The sequence below is a fragment of the Melanerpes formicivorus genome, unplaced genomic scaffold (genome assembly GCF_026170545.1).
Source record: "Melanerpes formicivorus ecotype bairdi unplaced genomic scaffold, bMelFor1.0.p_v2 SCAF_49, whole genome shotgun sequence".
NCBI classification, from domain to species: domain Eukaryota; kingdom Metazoa; phylum Chordata; class Aves; order Piciformes; family Picidae; genus Melanerpes; species Melanerpes formicivorus.
Window position 1 is genome coordinate 4,520,404 of NW_027142401.1, and position 16,018 is coordinate 4,536,421.

The window sequence follows — 16,018 nt, forward strand, 5'->3', positions numbered from 1 at the left end:
GGTGAAGAACCTCCTCCTCAGATCTAGCCTGAATCTCCCCACTTCCAGCTTCATTCCATTCCCCCTAGTCCTATCACTACCTGAGATCCTGAGAAGTCCTTCCCCAGCCTTCCTGTAGGCCCCCTCCAGATACTGGAAGGCCACAATTAGGTCACCTCGGAGCCTTCTCTTCTGCAGACTGAACAGCCCCTTTACTTATTAGTAGCCAGGGTCCTAACTGTTATACAACAGACATCTTTACTCCCCATCCTCCAAGAAAGATGCCTACCTCAAGATCTTAAAAATCAGTAGTTGAAAAAGACTAGATGAAGACATAACTGTATGATACTTGGGTAAAGCAGGTAATGATGCAGACTGAAATAAAAAAACCAACCACCCAATCAAAAGATGATGCAGGTGCTTGATAAAGCTGTGGTTCATTTGAATTTGGGCTTCTGCATTCAGTGTAAGTTTGTAGAAAGCCCAGTTGGAAACGAGTATTCCTTGAATGCTATCTATACTTCTACCTGATGGATTGATTTACAGGCATTTTTTTCCACCACAGTCTTAAGCTGCCACACATTTACATTGCAAGCAGGTGTCAGAGAGGAGAACCAGTCAGTCTTAATGATGTTGATTTATTCTGCTCCTTATTAGGAGTAGTTATCCTATGCTTATGTAATGTTAATGTTACTATGCTGCTTTCAGCATCTGAGGTAATTTAACAGAATCACAGACACTGCACTGTGCTGGTTAAATCCATTTATAGGTGATGGCCCTCAGCCTCATTAGTTAGAGGAAGTGGCTTAAATAAAAGATCTAGAGGCTTTTGACATTTCCACTTCTCATTGCTATATATAGTATCTTCACACTTTCTTGCCTTGCAAAGTGAAGAGTTCTAACTTTCCATTGAGTGGACATCCCCAAATACTCAGAAATATGAATGCTGTGGGTTAGGGATTTCTTTTTTCTTATCCCACTCACTCTCATTTCCACAAGACCTTTCACTCAGCCAGCCTAGCTACCATAACCAGCAATGTAACACAGAGTTTTAACCCTTAGATATCTGATAAATTTGGTAAACAAAATAATTCTGAAAGTCTAGCTCTCTCTGGTACTTGAGCACTGCCTGCTCTGGAAGTTGGTAGATGTGTATCTTCATCCTTTCCATGGAAATGTACAAAGGAAGGAAAGATGCAACAGAATTCCTCAAATGTGCTGGCTGTTACAGTCAGATACCTGGAAGCTGTAATACTAAGGCCCCAAACCAAAATAGGCTTTAAAAAGACAGATATCTTTGTGAAATAGGGGGTGGGTGGTTCTTACTCAGCTTCTGCTGACCAAGCTCTTCTGGTGGTTATGGTTTAACAGAGTCACAGAATCAGTTGTCAGGGTTGAAGGGACCTCAAAGATCATCCAGTTCCAACCCCCTTGCCGTGGGCAGGGACAATTCACACTAGATCAGGCTGCTCAGAGCCCTATCCAGCCTGGCCTTAAAAACTTTTCACATTCCCAAGTTTATTTCTCTTGACTACAGGGGCAAAATGTGACTAAGAAGGCAGAGTTGTTCCCAGGGGGTGGAGCTCTTAGGCAAATGCCACATGTCAATTATAATTCATTTGTAGGAGCTGACAATAATATCTGGTTGTCAAACTGCTGTGTCTTGCCTCTTGAGTTAGTAAAAAACATTTGAGACAAAACAATCTCCTGCCTTGTGTCCAGCTATGGAGTATTGTCAGTGTGAGCCCTTATCAAGCAATGTATATTAAAAGCACTGAAGTAAATTAGATCTTGTGGATTGTAGTGATTGTGGAGGGGCTTTCATACTGTCACTGCCTAGGCACTCCAGGCGTGGATGTTGCCTGCAGTGTTCCTAGGAGTGAAGTGGCACAAGCCTGCAGCAATGTGCACTCAAACTTAATGACTGTGTTAAGGAAGACAATGCTGACCCATAGTTTACACCCACCGCTGACAACACTCTGCATCACGTTTTTGCTGGGTTTCAGGAATAGTATGTAACAGGGAGTGGAGCCTTGATCCACATGAGACTTTGGAACCTCTGCCTCATGGGACTGACAGTGTAAGGTGTATGTATAAAAGGTGTATAGAAAAGTCCCCAAAGTTTTCTTCAGCCTGGTAAATCCCAGTTATAGGATAGGATAGGATAGGATAGGATAGGATAGGATAGGATAGGATAGGATAGGATAGGATAGGATAGGATAGGATAGGATAGGATAGGATAGACCAGGTTGGAAGAGACCTTCAAGATTATCGCATCCAACCTACCATCCAATACCACCTAATCGACTAAACCATGCAACCAAGCACCCGATCAAGTCTTCTCCTGAACACCTCCAGTGATGGTGACTCTACCACCTCCCCAGGCAGCCCATTCCAATGGCCAATCACTCTCTCTGTGTAAAACTTCCTCCTGACCTTCAGCCTAAACCTCCCCTGGCACAGCCTGAGACTGTGTCCTCTTGTTCTGGTGCTAGTTGCCTGGGAGAAGAGACCAACCTCTGCCTGTCTCCAACCTCCCTTCAGGTAGTTGTAGAGAGCAATAAGGTCACCCCTGAGTGTCCTCTTCTCCAGGCTAAGCAACCACAGATTCATCCCTTGATCCCTCCTTGCTGAAACCCTTGGTGCATGATCTACTGAGAGTAGGTGGGGCTGACTCTGGCCTCACAGCTGCTCCTCCACCTGAAACCTTTGTGCTTTAGTCTGTTTCTGCTGATTTCTGTCCTGTAAAGACAAACATTTTATATGTTCTCTTCCCCAGTAAAAAAATAAAATAAAATCATCTCTCTAAGCCTCAAAGAGCAATCATCACCCACTTGTGTTTGCTGGTGCATTTATTTCTGTGAAGAGCTGCAGAACTGTTTTTACTGGAAAAATAGTTTTGAACGGTGATCTCTCTATCTCTGAAAAGTGATCTGCAGCAGGCAGCTGGAGAATAGCACTAATGAGAAGCAGAAGAAAAGCAGTTTGAAAATTGTGTTATAAACATTTGCTGCATGTTGTAGGCAATTCTCTTTATTTTTTTCAGCTGCAGGCTATCAATTTCCTGATGAGTTTCCTTGGGTATCTCCAACAGCATGAGATGTAACACATCCAAGTGCCGGGTTCTGCACATCGGCCACAACAACCCCATGCAGTGCTACAGGCTGGGGTCAGAGTGGCTGGAGAGCAGCCAGGCAGAGAAGGACCTGGGGGTACTGGTTGATGGTAGGCTGAACATGAGCCTGCAGTGTGCCCAGACAGCCAAGAGGGCCAATGGCATCCTGGCCTGCATCAGGAACAGTGTGGCCAGCAGGAGCAGGGAGGTCATTCTGCCCCTGTACACTGCACTGGTTAGGCCACACCTTGAGTCCTGTGTCCAGTTCTGGGCCCCTCAGTTTAGGAAGGAGGTTGACTTGCTGGAACGAGTCCAGAGAAGAGCAACAAAGTTGGTGAGGGGTTTGGAACACAAGCCCTATGAGGAGAGGCTGAGGGAGCTGGGGTTGCTTAGCCTGGAGAAGAGGAGACTCAGGGGTGACCTTATTGCTCTCTACAACTACCTGAAGGGAGGTTGTAGACAGGCAGAGGTTGGTCTCTTCTCCCAGGCAGCCAGCACCAGAACAAGAGGACACAGTCTCAGGCTGCGCCAGGGGAGGTTCAGGTTGGATATTAGGAAGAAGTTCTATATAGAAAGAGTGATTGCCCATTGGAATGGGCTGCCCAAGGAGGAGGTGGAGTTGCTGTCATTGGAGGTGTTCAGGAGGAGACTTGATGGGGTGCTTGGTGCCATGGGTTAGTTGTTTAGGTGGGTTGGATTGGTTGATGGGTTGGACACGATGATCTTGAAGGTCTCTTCCAACCTGGTTTGGTTTATTCTAAAATAAAGGTTTATTGCTCTATACAACTACCTGAAGGGAGGCAGAGGTTGGTCTCTTCTCCCAGGCAGCCAGTACCAGAACAAGAGGACACAGTCTCAGGCTGCACCAGGGGAGGTTTAGGCTGGAGTTTAGGAGGAAATTCTACACAGAGAGAGTGATTGCCCATTGGAATGGGCTGCTCAGGGAGGTGGTGGAGTCACCATCATTGGAGGTGTTCAGGAGGAGACTTGATAGGGTGCTTGGTGCCATGGCTTAGTTGATTAGGTGGTGTTGGTTGATAGGTTGGATGCGATGATCTTGAAGGTCTCTTCCAACTTGTTCTGGTCTGGTCTATTCTATTCTATTCACTAACCTATTCTATTCTATTCTATTCACTAACCTAGGTTTGGAAATCTCAGTTCAGTACTTTGGTGCTTTTATTTAAAAGAGGCTTTAAGGCTCTTATTTACAAGAGGCTGTCAAGAACACAAAGCTCAAAGGGATTTGAGTTTATATTTTAGCTGACCTTCAGTGAGGGAGTCATTTTTGGCAATGTGTGTCTCTCAGATGTTTGGGGGGTTTTGTGTTTAACTGCATGCTGTGGGCCAAAGATCTTAACCTGAGTGTCAAAAAACCTAAAGGAACTTTTGGAGGCAGAGAATCAAAAAGAGTGAAGTGCATTGAAGCTGGTGAAGGGTCTAGAGCACAAGTTTCATGAGGAGTGGCTGAGGGAACTGGGGTTGTCTAGTCTGGAGAAAAGGAGGCTGAGGGGAGACCACCTCACTTTTTACAACTGCCTGAAAGGAAATTGGAGAGAGGTGAGTGTTGGTCTCTTCTGCCAAGTAACAAGCAATAGGACACGAGGAAAGGGCCTCAAGTTTTGTCAGGGGAGGGTTAGATTGGACGTTAGGAACAATTTCTTCCCCAAAAGGATTGTCAAGGAACAGGCTGCCCAGAGAAGTGGTGGAGACCTCCATCCCTGGAGGGCTTTCAAAACCATGTAAATGGGACATGGTTTAGTGGTGACCTGGAGCTAATGTTTGGCCTTGATGATCTTAAAGGTCTCTTCCAACCAAAGCAGTTCTATGATTCTACGCTGTTCTACCCAGGTGATGAGCACGCTGGCCTGTGAACGCTGGAAGAGTCTTTATTTCAAAGTCCTTGTGGAACTCTCAAGTTTATCAGAGCATAGGATGTTACTGCAGTTTAATGGGCCTTAAGGACCATCATGCCTATGCCTTCTGTACCAGCAATCTCCCCAGCTGCTGCAGCACTTTTCCTCAAAGAACAAAAGTACCTTCTGGGACTTTTTGAACCACAGCTTGCAGAGCCGGGGGGAAACACAGCATCAGACCAGCTCAGTGACACTCTGCAGACATCTGCATAGGGCAGTGGCGAGAGCTAACTTATTGGTGTCTTTTAAAACTGTCAGTTTCAGTCTTACAAAGCTGATTTCAGTCCTGCACCAAGTTATTTCCTATCTATGGAGAGGATCAGTCAAGCTTGTGCTTTCAATTTCGTAACACCCCAGCCCTGCCGCCACCACCCAGAGACCCTGCTCACTGATTTTCAGTGCTTAAATACAACTCCTGACCCACTCTGTCAAAATCTAAGACTGGCACAGCTGCATGTAGTTCACAAGTGGTCCTTTCCAATAGCTAGCTTTTTACATTCTTCTAAAATCAGAAAGTATAAGAGAAACTCTCCTATGGCCTTATGACTCCACAACCTTTCTGGGCAGCCTGTTCGAGTGCTCTGCCACCATCACAGTGAAAAAGTCTATCCTTATGTTCACATGGAACCTCCAATGCTCCACCTTGCAACTATTGCCTCTTGTCCTGTCATTGGACATCACTGAGAAGAGGCTGGCTCCATCCTCCTGACACACCCTTCACATTTATAAACATGAATGAGGTCACCCCTCAGTCTCCTCCAAAGAGCCCCAGCTCCCTCAGCCTTTGCTCATAAGGGACTTGTTCCACTCCATTAATCATCTTCGTGGCTCTGCACTGGACTCTTTCAAGCAGTTCCCTGAGGTTCTTCTTGAACTGAGGGGCCCACAGCTGGACACTGTTCCAGCTGTGGCCTCACCAGGGCAGAGTAGATGGGGAGGAGAACCTCTCTCATCCTACTTACCACAGTCCTTTTAATCCACCCCAGGATGCCATTGGCCTTCTTGGCCACAAGGGCACATTGGTGGCTCATGGTAATCCTTGCATCATGCTATTGCTTCTGTGCTTGACCTAAATCTGTTCAGCTACTTAGCTTTACTCTCCCCACTACACAGGATTCAAGAGGGCTCATTAGCTTGCATGTGGTTGATGGAATATCCGTGTATTTTGACCTGGAAGTAGTATGTCATTCACCCTGTGCTGCACTTGAGCCAAGTCCTCCAGTCAGTAAGGACACTGGGGCACTGGGTGTCTTAGCAGACAGTTTGGACCTGGCAGCAAAAGCATTTTCAGGATGCCTGTGAATACAAACTTACCCTGCAAACAGCAGAGCTATCTTTAGGTATCACCTCATCTTGCAAGCTGAGGCTACCATACAATCCTCAATCTATTTCAAATCAATCTGCTTCTGTCATTTAGTTTATCTGCTCCATCACTAATCTGCCTTTGATTAATAGAGTTGACTGTGAAGTCAAGAGTAAAAGCTGGCATCTAAAAATGTACTGCAAATGAAAATGAATTGTGATAGAGAGTTAAGACAGAACTCTGGGGAATGCGTTCAGAGAGGGTAAGAGGAGTCAATGCAGACAGGTTAAAACATGTTAACCACTGTGTGATTGCTGTCATTGATATGTGAAGTGTTGTCACTGGTAGTTTTGCGTGATGATGTGTGTGCTATGCCAATCTAAGCAGTCCTGCTGTAACACAGGATACAAATATTGCCAGCAAATTGTTTCTGCAGTATTGCACAGATCTCCAATGGCATAAGGGATGATTCCCAAGAGTTAGCTGTTGCCTATCTCAAGAGTGTAAAGTAAACCAGGCTGATTAAGCATGGTGACTGTTACTTACTCATCCATTACTGCTTTCCCTTCTTCCCTCTCACCATGAGAGTGGTGAAGCCCTGGAATGGGTTGTCCAGGGAGGTGGTTGGGGTGCTGTCCCTGGAGGTGTTTAAGACCAGGCTGGATGAGGCTCTGACCAGCCTGCTCTAGTGTGGGGTGTCCCCTGCCCCTGGCAGGGGGGTTGGAACTAGATGATCCTTGTGGTCCCTTCCAACCCTGACTGATACTATGAAGTAGCTGCTCCCTTGCCAGTCAGAGGCAGGTAATCTGTAGGGGATTCAGAAATGGGTATGCTGCCCCTGCATTTGAGTAAAGAGGACTTGGAGACTAATTTGCACTGTGGTACCAGTAATAATGCAAGGAACAGAAAAAGCAGCTTCCATTGTGTTTGGTGCTGGATGTGCTGGAGTGTGTCCAGAGAAAGGCCACAAGGATGATCAGAGGGCTGGAGCACCTCTCCTATCAGGACAGACTGAGAGTTGGGGCTGTTCAGTCTGGAGAAGAGAAGGCTCCAAGGAGACCTTATTGTGGCCTTCCAGTATCTGAAATGGGCCTACAAGAAAGCTGGGGAGGGACTTTTTAGGGTGTCAGGTTGGGATAGGACTAGGGGGAATGGAACAAAAATAGAAATGGGTAGATTCAGATTGGATGTTAGGAAGAAGTTCTTCCCCATGAGGGTGGTGAGACACTGGAACAGGTTGCCCAGGGAGGTGGTAGAAGCCTCATCCCTGGAGGTTTTTAAGGCCAGGCTGGATGTGGCTCTGGGCAACCTGATCTGGTGTGAGGTGTCCCTGCTCATGGCAGGGGGTTGGAACTAGCTGATCCTTGAGGTCCCTTCCAACCCTAACAATTCTGTGATACTATGATAATGGTATTGAACCTGCCTTGGTGAAATTACCAGGCTCAGTGAGAAAATCCAGCCTGTCTTGCAAAGAGCAGCCTTACCTTCCCTGGGTAACTGGCCATGCCATGGGGGAAAAAATCATGCTTCCCATCATCTCTCTCTCCTGCGTGTCGTACTAAAATACATAGGTTTGATGAGCTTCTTTGTTTACAGCATGTAAAAACAGAACTAAAACTGATGAAACTGTAGGTCACCTAAATGTGGTGATGGTGGGAATTGATCACTTGCCAGCCTTTGGAGACAATGCTTATAGAATAGAATAAACCAGGTTGGAAGAGGCCTTCAAGATCATCGCGTCCAACCCATCAACCAATCCAACCCACCTAAACAACTAACCCATGGCACCAAGCACTCCATCAAGTCTCCTCCTGAACACCTCCAATGATGGCGACTCCACCACCTCCCCAGGCAGCCCATTCCAATGGGCAATCACTCTCTCCGTGTAAAACTTCCTCCTAACCTCCAGCCTAAACCTCCCCTGGCACAGCGTGAGACTGTGTCCTCTTGTTCTGGTGCTGGCTGCCTGGGAGAAGAGACCAACCTCTGCCTGTCTCCAACTCCCTTCAGGTAGTTGTGGAGAGTAATAAGGTCTCCCCTGAGTCTCCTCTTCTCCAGGCTAAGCAACCCCAGCTCCCTCAGCCTCTCCTCATAGGGCTTCTGTCAGCCCCACCTGACAGTGTACTTACAGCAGTTCTGTACCTCTGGTCAGCCTTGGGGTTTCCTCTGTACTTTCACAGCTACAGTGATGGGTAGGAGGCTTCATTACCAACAAGTGAAAATTACAGTCCTAGAGCAGTTTGTTGCTGTTACTTGCAGATAGTCTGATGATGGGTGTATTTTGGTTTTAAATGGTAGTTCACGAAACCAAATGTTTAGAGAATGGCAAACACGATTTATTAATAACAAACTTGATGTTAACCTTCTCTGAGGTGATTGCTTCCTCCTGCTCTACCTTCCTGCTCTACCTTCCTGCTCTACCTTCCTGCTATATTCAGGTGAGCCACTTTTTGTTGAGTCACTGAACGGTGTGCCTCCCAGCAGCGGTGCTTAGGGGTTTCCCATCTGACAAGTGGGAAACCACCAGCAGTCTCCAAGGGGAAGGGCTGTCCTACAGCAAGCTAACCTTTGAGACTGGGACATGTGGCACAGCATGATCTAGTAATCAGAAAAGTGACTGGCAGTGAAGCCTTAGGATATCAGGATCCTGCTCTGCTCATAGTTCCTGGTATGAGGTCATCAGTCTGTCTTCCTGGCCAGCAGGTCAAGGGAGGTTCTTCTTGTCATCTACTCTGGTGAGGCTGCACCTAGAGTATTGTGTCCACTTCTTGGCTCTCTAGTTCAAGGCAGACAGGGAACTATTGAAGAGACTGCAATAGAGGGCCATGAGGATGCTTAGGGGCCTGGAACATCTCCCTTTGCAAGTAGAGGCTGAGGGACCTTAGATTCTTTATTCTGGAAAAGAGAAGACTGAGAGGGATCTCACAAATGCTTATAACTATCTCAAGGGTAAAGGTCATGAGGATGAGGCTGGGCTCTTTTCAGTGGCAGCCACTGATAGGACAAGGGGCACTGGGTACAAACTAGAACAAAGGAGGTTAGAGTTGGACTTGAGGAAAAACTACTTTGCTTTATATGTGACAGGGCACTGGAACAGGCTGCCCAGAGAGGCTGTGGAGTTACTGCAAAATGTGAATGTGGGCCACTGCAAAATGTGGATGTGGGCCACTGCAAAATGTGAATATGGGCCACTGAAAAATGTGAATGTGGGCCACTGAAAAATGTGAATGTGGGCCACTGAAAAATGTAAATGAGGGTCACTGCAAAAGGTGAATGTGGGCCACTGCAAAATGTGAATATGGGCCACTGAAAAATGTGAATGTGGGCCACTGCTAAAGGTGAATGTGGGCCACTGCAAAAGGTGAATGTGGGCCATGCAAAATGTGAATATGGGCCACTGAAAAATGTGAATGAGGGTCACTGCAAAATGTGAATATGGGCCACTGAAAAATGTGAATGAGGGTCACTGCAAAAGGTGAATGTGGGCTGCTGCAAAATGTGAATGTGGGCCACTGCAAAACTGCTTCTAGGAATTTGTACAGGGAATGGGAAACTGTTACTATTTATTCTTACTTGAAAAGTGCTTCTTTTAAGGTATAATTTGCTGATTTAAGAAATGCAAACCTGCCAGGTAGAGCATTTTTGGTTGCCTTATTTCATGGTTGCAAAGCTCAGGCCTTTGTTCATGATGGAAGGAGTTCAGCATCAGCATGATCCTGTGGAGTGTGCATTCACTGTCCTACTGCTCTGCCTCCTCTTTTCACTCTGGCTTCCCTGATCCAGAAGTTCCTGCCTTGGTGTGTGAGCACAGTTGTGATTGTACAGGGATCTGGTTGACAGCACGACCCAACAAACAGATGATATCAGCACAACAGATTATGATATGAGGGCAGGAGCTTGATGGTGATGAGGAAGTTCCCTGAAATGGCTACTGGGGAAATAGCTCCTCTCTCTGGGACTGTCCCAAGGAAAGATTAATGTATGCACTCAGCCAAAGTATTGTGCAAGTGTGCCACTTTTTCACTGATTAGGGGGCAGAAGTCAGAATGAAAACACACAGAGAGAATACGTCCATCTATTGAATCATTCTTTCTAATAATTAAAAGACTATATGAAAAATACCAGTGTGCTTAGCAGAACCACACTGGCTGAGACCTGGCACATGTCTACACAGCTGGTCTTGACTCCTCCCCTGCTCTGTGTGCAGCTTCATTCTTCTTTGTGGCTCACCCTGACTCCATCAGAATGATGAGCTACAGTGCTGTGAACACAGAATTGTTTGCATCGTAAGGAAAATGTTAAGGTGTAGGCAAAGCTTGAAAAAGATCTAATTAAAGACTGGGACAGCACAGAATAATTGAAATCCAACTGATAAATGATGAAAGGGACTGCAAGCAGAATGTATTCAGCAGGTGCTAATGAACGAGAGTTTCTTAGAGGAGGATCTAGCAATCTTCACAAACTGATTAAAATGTCTGTGTGGTTCAGGACTTGACAGATTCTGATGTGCCTTGTCAAAGGAACAGAAAATAGGACTGAGTGCAACAATGGTTAGCTCTGTAACCCAGTCGTACTTCTAGTGCCTCGTTATGGGGCCACTGATTTCTGCAGACCAGCAGCCATTTCATGGTATCATAGTATCAGTCAGGGTTGGAAGGGACCACAAGGATCATCTAGTTCCAACCCCCCTGCCATGGGCAGGGACACCCCACACTAGAGCAGGCTGGACAGAGCCTCATCCAGCCTGGGCTTAAACACCTCCAGGGATGAGGCCTCAACCACCTCCCTGGACAACCCATTCCAGGGCTTCACCACTCTTATGGGGAAGAACTTCCTCCTCAGATCCAGCCTGAATCTCCCCACCTCCAGCTTCATTCCATTCCCCCTAGTCCTATCACCACCTGAGATCCTGAGAAGTCCCTCCCCAGCCTTCCTGTAGGCCGGCTGGAGCCTCTTGCTGCTCTGCCCCAGCCACACCTTGCCATATGAATTGACGCAGCCAGACTAACCATAGTTATTTTCCCTTCTGTGCAAAATGGCATCTTACAGCAGCTGTTTTCAGAGAAAATAGGTTTTAACCTGCTGATGTATTTTTTAATGTTTTATACAAACTGCATTGTGAACAGATGATCCACAAGCCCTATGAGGAGAGACTGAGGGAGCTGGGGCTGCTTAGCCTGGAGAAGAGGAGACTCAGGGGTGACCTTACTGCTCTCTACACCTACCTTAAGGGAGGTTGTAGACAGGCAGAGGTTGGTCTCTTCTCCCAGGCAACCAGCACCAGAACAAGAGGACACAGTCTCAAGCTGCACCAGGGGAGGTTTAGGCTGGAGGTTAGGAAGAAGTTCTACACAGAGAGAGTGATTTGCCATTGGAATGGGCTGCCTGAGGAGGTGGTGGAGTCACCATCACTGGAGGTGTTCAGGAGGAGACTTGATAGGGTGCTTGGTGCCATGGTTTAGTTGATTAGGTGGTGTTGGATGATAGGTTGGAACAATGATCTTGAAGGTCTCTTCCAACCTGGTCTGGTCTGGTCTAATTCTATTCTATTCTATTCTATTCTATTCTATTCTATTCTATTCTATTCTATTCTATTCTATTCTATTCTATTCTATTCTATTCTATTCTATTCTATTCTATTCTATTCTATTCTATTCTATTCTATTCTGTTCTGTTCTGTTGTGTTCTGTTCTGTTCTGTTCCGTTCCGTTCCGTTCCGTTCCATTCCATTCCATTCCATCCTATTCTGAGCACCTGATATTTGCTGTCTAAGCAATGTGGGAACATTCAAAGGCTGCCTCTGCACAGAGCTTACTGCATCTAGCATGTTTGCATTGTGTAGTGGCAGATAAAGCTGGTTTTAGATAGCTTCTGGAGCACTGAATTAATAAAGTACTCATGTCTTTTTCAGTGAGAGATCACTACTGCTGGTTGGGTTTTTTGTTAGCACTCTCATGTTCAGTTTCCTTTATGACTAAAACAAGTGTTAGCTGTGTGTCTCATGTCTTCCTTTCTTGAGAAGCAGCCTGGTGTGGGAGTAGACACATTCAGGGAAACCCCCCATGTTAAGTTCTGTGACTCCCTGCAGACCATCCCTGTTGGGTGCTCAAGACTAAAATGAGATACAGAGCGCTTCAGTAAAGTTGCATCAGGCAGGGGAGTGTGCAGGACAAAATGATTTTTCTCTTGTGAAAACAAAAATAGTTTCTATCTATGGAGTTGTAGTTGTGTATGTAAAGGTTAACCTCTGTGGTGAGTACTGTGGTGAGTACTCTGTGGTGAGTGCCTGTGGAGGCACAGTGTGCTGTTATACAAGCAAGTATATAATGGTGATTCCTGCTGATGTTACTACAATTTAAGCCTGTTCTGAGGTTTTTTCCATTGCAAAACTGTAGCTAATTTATACCAAGCCCTCATTTTTTTCCCCCAGAAGCACTTCATACTAGAGAACCTAATACACTAATAGTATGTTGGAGAAAAGGAGCATCAGTGCACAGTCATGGTCTGCTGTGTGAGCCCTGCAAAGGCAGGAGAGGAACTTTGTGCCTGGCCATTGTTGCTTGGTAGCACAGGAGCATGGAGAGCCTGGAGGACTGAATTCCTTGCTGCTCCCAGAGATGGTTTTCTCTAAGTGGAAATGGACCCTCTGGATCTCTGATTTAAGAAACAGAGCCCCCTTGCTCTTGTCTAGTCAAGCCTGTCCTTGTCTCTAAACTAGGTACTTGCCACCACCTCAGTGTCCCATCTCCTAGCCCTACTTTCCTCATACAATGAGTCTCAGTTTTCCTTCCCTTCCAGGCCCACCTAGTCTCTCTCTGTTAATCCTTCACCTGCCTCTGCCATTTCTTCTGTGATCTTAGTTCCCAGAGCTTCTGACCCAGTTCTTTGCCCAACAGCCAAAGCAAGTCTTTTCTGTCTGCCTCCTTGTTTCAAATCTATTTTACTTCATCTCCTCTCCACTTGTCCCTTGTTCTCTTTGATGTTGAATCTCATAGTTTTCTTTCCTGCTATCTAAGCACCAACAAAGGGGACACCATTACCTGAGGATAAAGATCCTCCCCAATCTTGTGTCTTGTCACTTACCCTTCCAGTAATCCACAGCAATCAAAAAATGGTTTCAAGCACAGTTCTGCCCCAGATTCTCCAGGTCTAGGGTAATTCATGCCCACTATAAATGTATTTTTAGAGATTTTTTTTCCCCTAAAACTGTTGCAGTTTAATAGCAGCTAGTGTCAAATGCATTTTTCAAGTAATAAGGTTGGACTAGATGATCCTTGAGGTCCCTTCCAACCTGGTATTCTATGAATCTATGAAGGTCCCTATGACTAACAGACACAGAGTGCCACCAGTTACAACCTTCAGAAAGAAAGATTTAGCAAAGCTGACTCCAAGCCAGTCAGGTTCTATATAAACTTGGCAATAGGCCCAGGTGTATCTGGAAATGCAGCTGCCTTTGTGTTGAACCCTAAGTGTAATTAAAAGGTGTTTCCCTTTTTTATTATTTGGGGTAAACTCTGATGGCTCAAATACTGGAAACTTCATAGTGCCTTGAAGTACCACTAGTGCAGGTGTGCTCCTGAGACTTTGACTCATAATGTGCTTTAGGACCTGTATCTTCTGTTGTACCATCAAGATGCTCTTGCTGTCAAGTTTGGGTCTTATTATTTTAGACCTTTCTGGAATCAGTTTCTGAAGTGTTCTTTGGAAGAAAAAAAAAAGTGTTTGAACTTTGTTTTTCCACCTGACTTTCTGCTAACCTTCCTTTAATGCAGCAAAACATTAAGCAAGAAGAGAAAGCATGGTTTGCTTAAGTTACTCATGGTTGGTATTTCTGCAGTGTTGACTGAAGAAATCTGTGTGGATGCAGTAGGTACATTCCTCACATTTATTAAATGTACTTCACTCATCTTAACCAACTCAATTCTGCTTTGATATTTGTGTCCAGCTCTTTGCAGGACTGGGCCAGTCCATGAGAAGCAGAGAAGGAAAGTGGCTGTAAAGAAGTGAAATGGATGAGGTGGCTTTTAACTGCCCAGAGGAGACATTCCCAAAGAGAAATGTCAATACTGGAAAAATTAATTGCGGTTTTGATCCTAATTTAATGATCAAACAAATTGTGGCAGAGATGAGAAGATATGTTATTACATAATACAGTTACTTTGCAAGCCTTCCTGTAACATCAAAAGTGGTGGCTTTTGTTTGTATCTCCAAAGATCCAGGGCATGAACCAGAGGGAATGCTGGGTTTATTTTCACTTGCCATTTCATAGGCAAAAATTACTGCAGCCATCTGGCCTTTTCCTGCTCACACTATGTCCTCTTTGTTTTAACCAGGGAAAAGTAGTTTGTATGCAGGCATAGCCAATGCCCAGTGTGATCTCCCAGAAGCAGGAAGTCAGTTCAGATAGGTACAATTAAGCTCTTGTGCTTTGCATTGGCACTGAGACCCTGTGTCTCCATGAAACAGAGCCTTCAGTCCCCCAGTCAGTGCTGGTAACAGCAGCTTATAGTTCAACAGTTAAAATAGTGTAGAAAGTCTTCTAGCCTCCTCTCTCAGATCCAGATTCATGGCATACTTAATTTTGCAGAGTGGCAATCCCACCCTTTTGTCCTCACTGCCTCCAGGGATGTGTTGCCTTCAGTCACAGCCTTGGACTCAGGCCTATCAGTTGTGCAGCTGCAAGCTCAACCCTGCAAGAAAAAATTCCTTTTGTGGGATCAGTGAGCTTGTGGCTCTGTTGGTGGTAGTTGTGGCACTGTTAGATCCAATGCAACAGAAGTAAAGGGAATGTGCATCTGGAGTGAGGATTGAGTAGGACCACGCCCTCTTTCCACTGCTACTTGCAGGTAGATGAAGCTAAATGCCTTGTAAAATTTCTAGCCCCTGAAACAAAAGGTGATACCAAATAATGGTAAGGATCACAAACAGGGGGGAAAGAGTGGAAAGAGAGGGAGAAGAGATAAAGGGGAAGAAAGAGGGGAGTAGCTAGAAAATCAGGAAGAAGAATTAGAGAAAAATCAGGTCGTATACTGAGAAGAGTGGCAGCAAACTGCCACCAGGAAAACACCTCTTGTTGGGAAAGATTGAGCCGTCAATGACTGAGCCTCCTTTGCCTTCAAATGTGATGCTTCAGTCTCAAGAAACAGGTCTTCTCTCTTTCTGGGCAGAATTGGAATGCCACTGCTTTGTAAGAAGTGCACAGTAATAACCTGGATGCTGAAAGCCAGAACTTCTGGCCTCTGTAAACTGTGTCTGGATGAGGCAAGGGAGGGAAAGGCACAGGCACAAGCACCTGTCCTAAGCAGCATTTATTGCTGAACAGACATAGCCCTAAGAGGCTGGTGAGAAGTCCCTGTAAAGAGAAGCGGGCACAGCAGTGACTATGCTACCTCAGGATGTTGGTTCATCAGTGGGAGGCTAGTCGGGATGTGGCTTTCATAACCCCTTAATCCTGAGGTCACAGATTTCCTTTTACTGCGGCTTGCTCCTTCGCCGCAGCCCCACGCAGCTCACTTGTAGTTCTCCAATTTCCACAGCAGGTGGCGCTGGAAATGCAGCGTGGCTTAGGGTTCGGCCGTCCTCTTGACACCAGCGCTTCCAAATGGAGGTATTCATTAAATCCCGACGTGATTGATTGATTCCGTTCCCTCAACTGACTCTGAATTGCTGAAATCCCCATACAACCCTTCCAGAGTTCATTCATATAGG

At 45.8% G+C, this 16,018-nt stretch overlaps 1 protein-coding gene across 1 annotated transcript in view; it reads left to right on the forward strand.

Annotated features, from left to right (window-relative positions):
• The window catches only part of PRORP (protein only RNase P catalytic subunit), a 56,708-nt gene that overhangs the window by 33,584 nt on the left and 7,106 nt on the right, over window positions 1–16,018 (forward strand). The gene's annotated exons all lie outside the window — the stretch shown is intronic.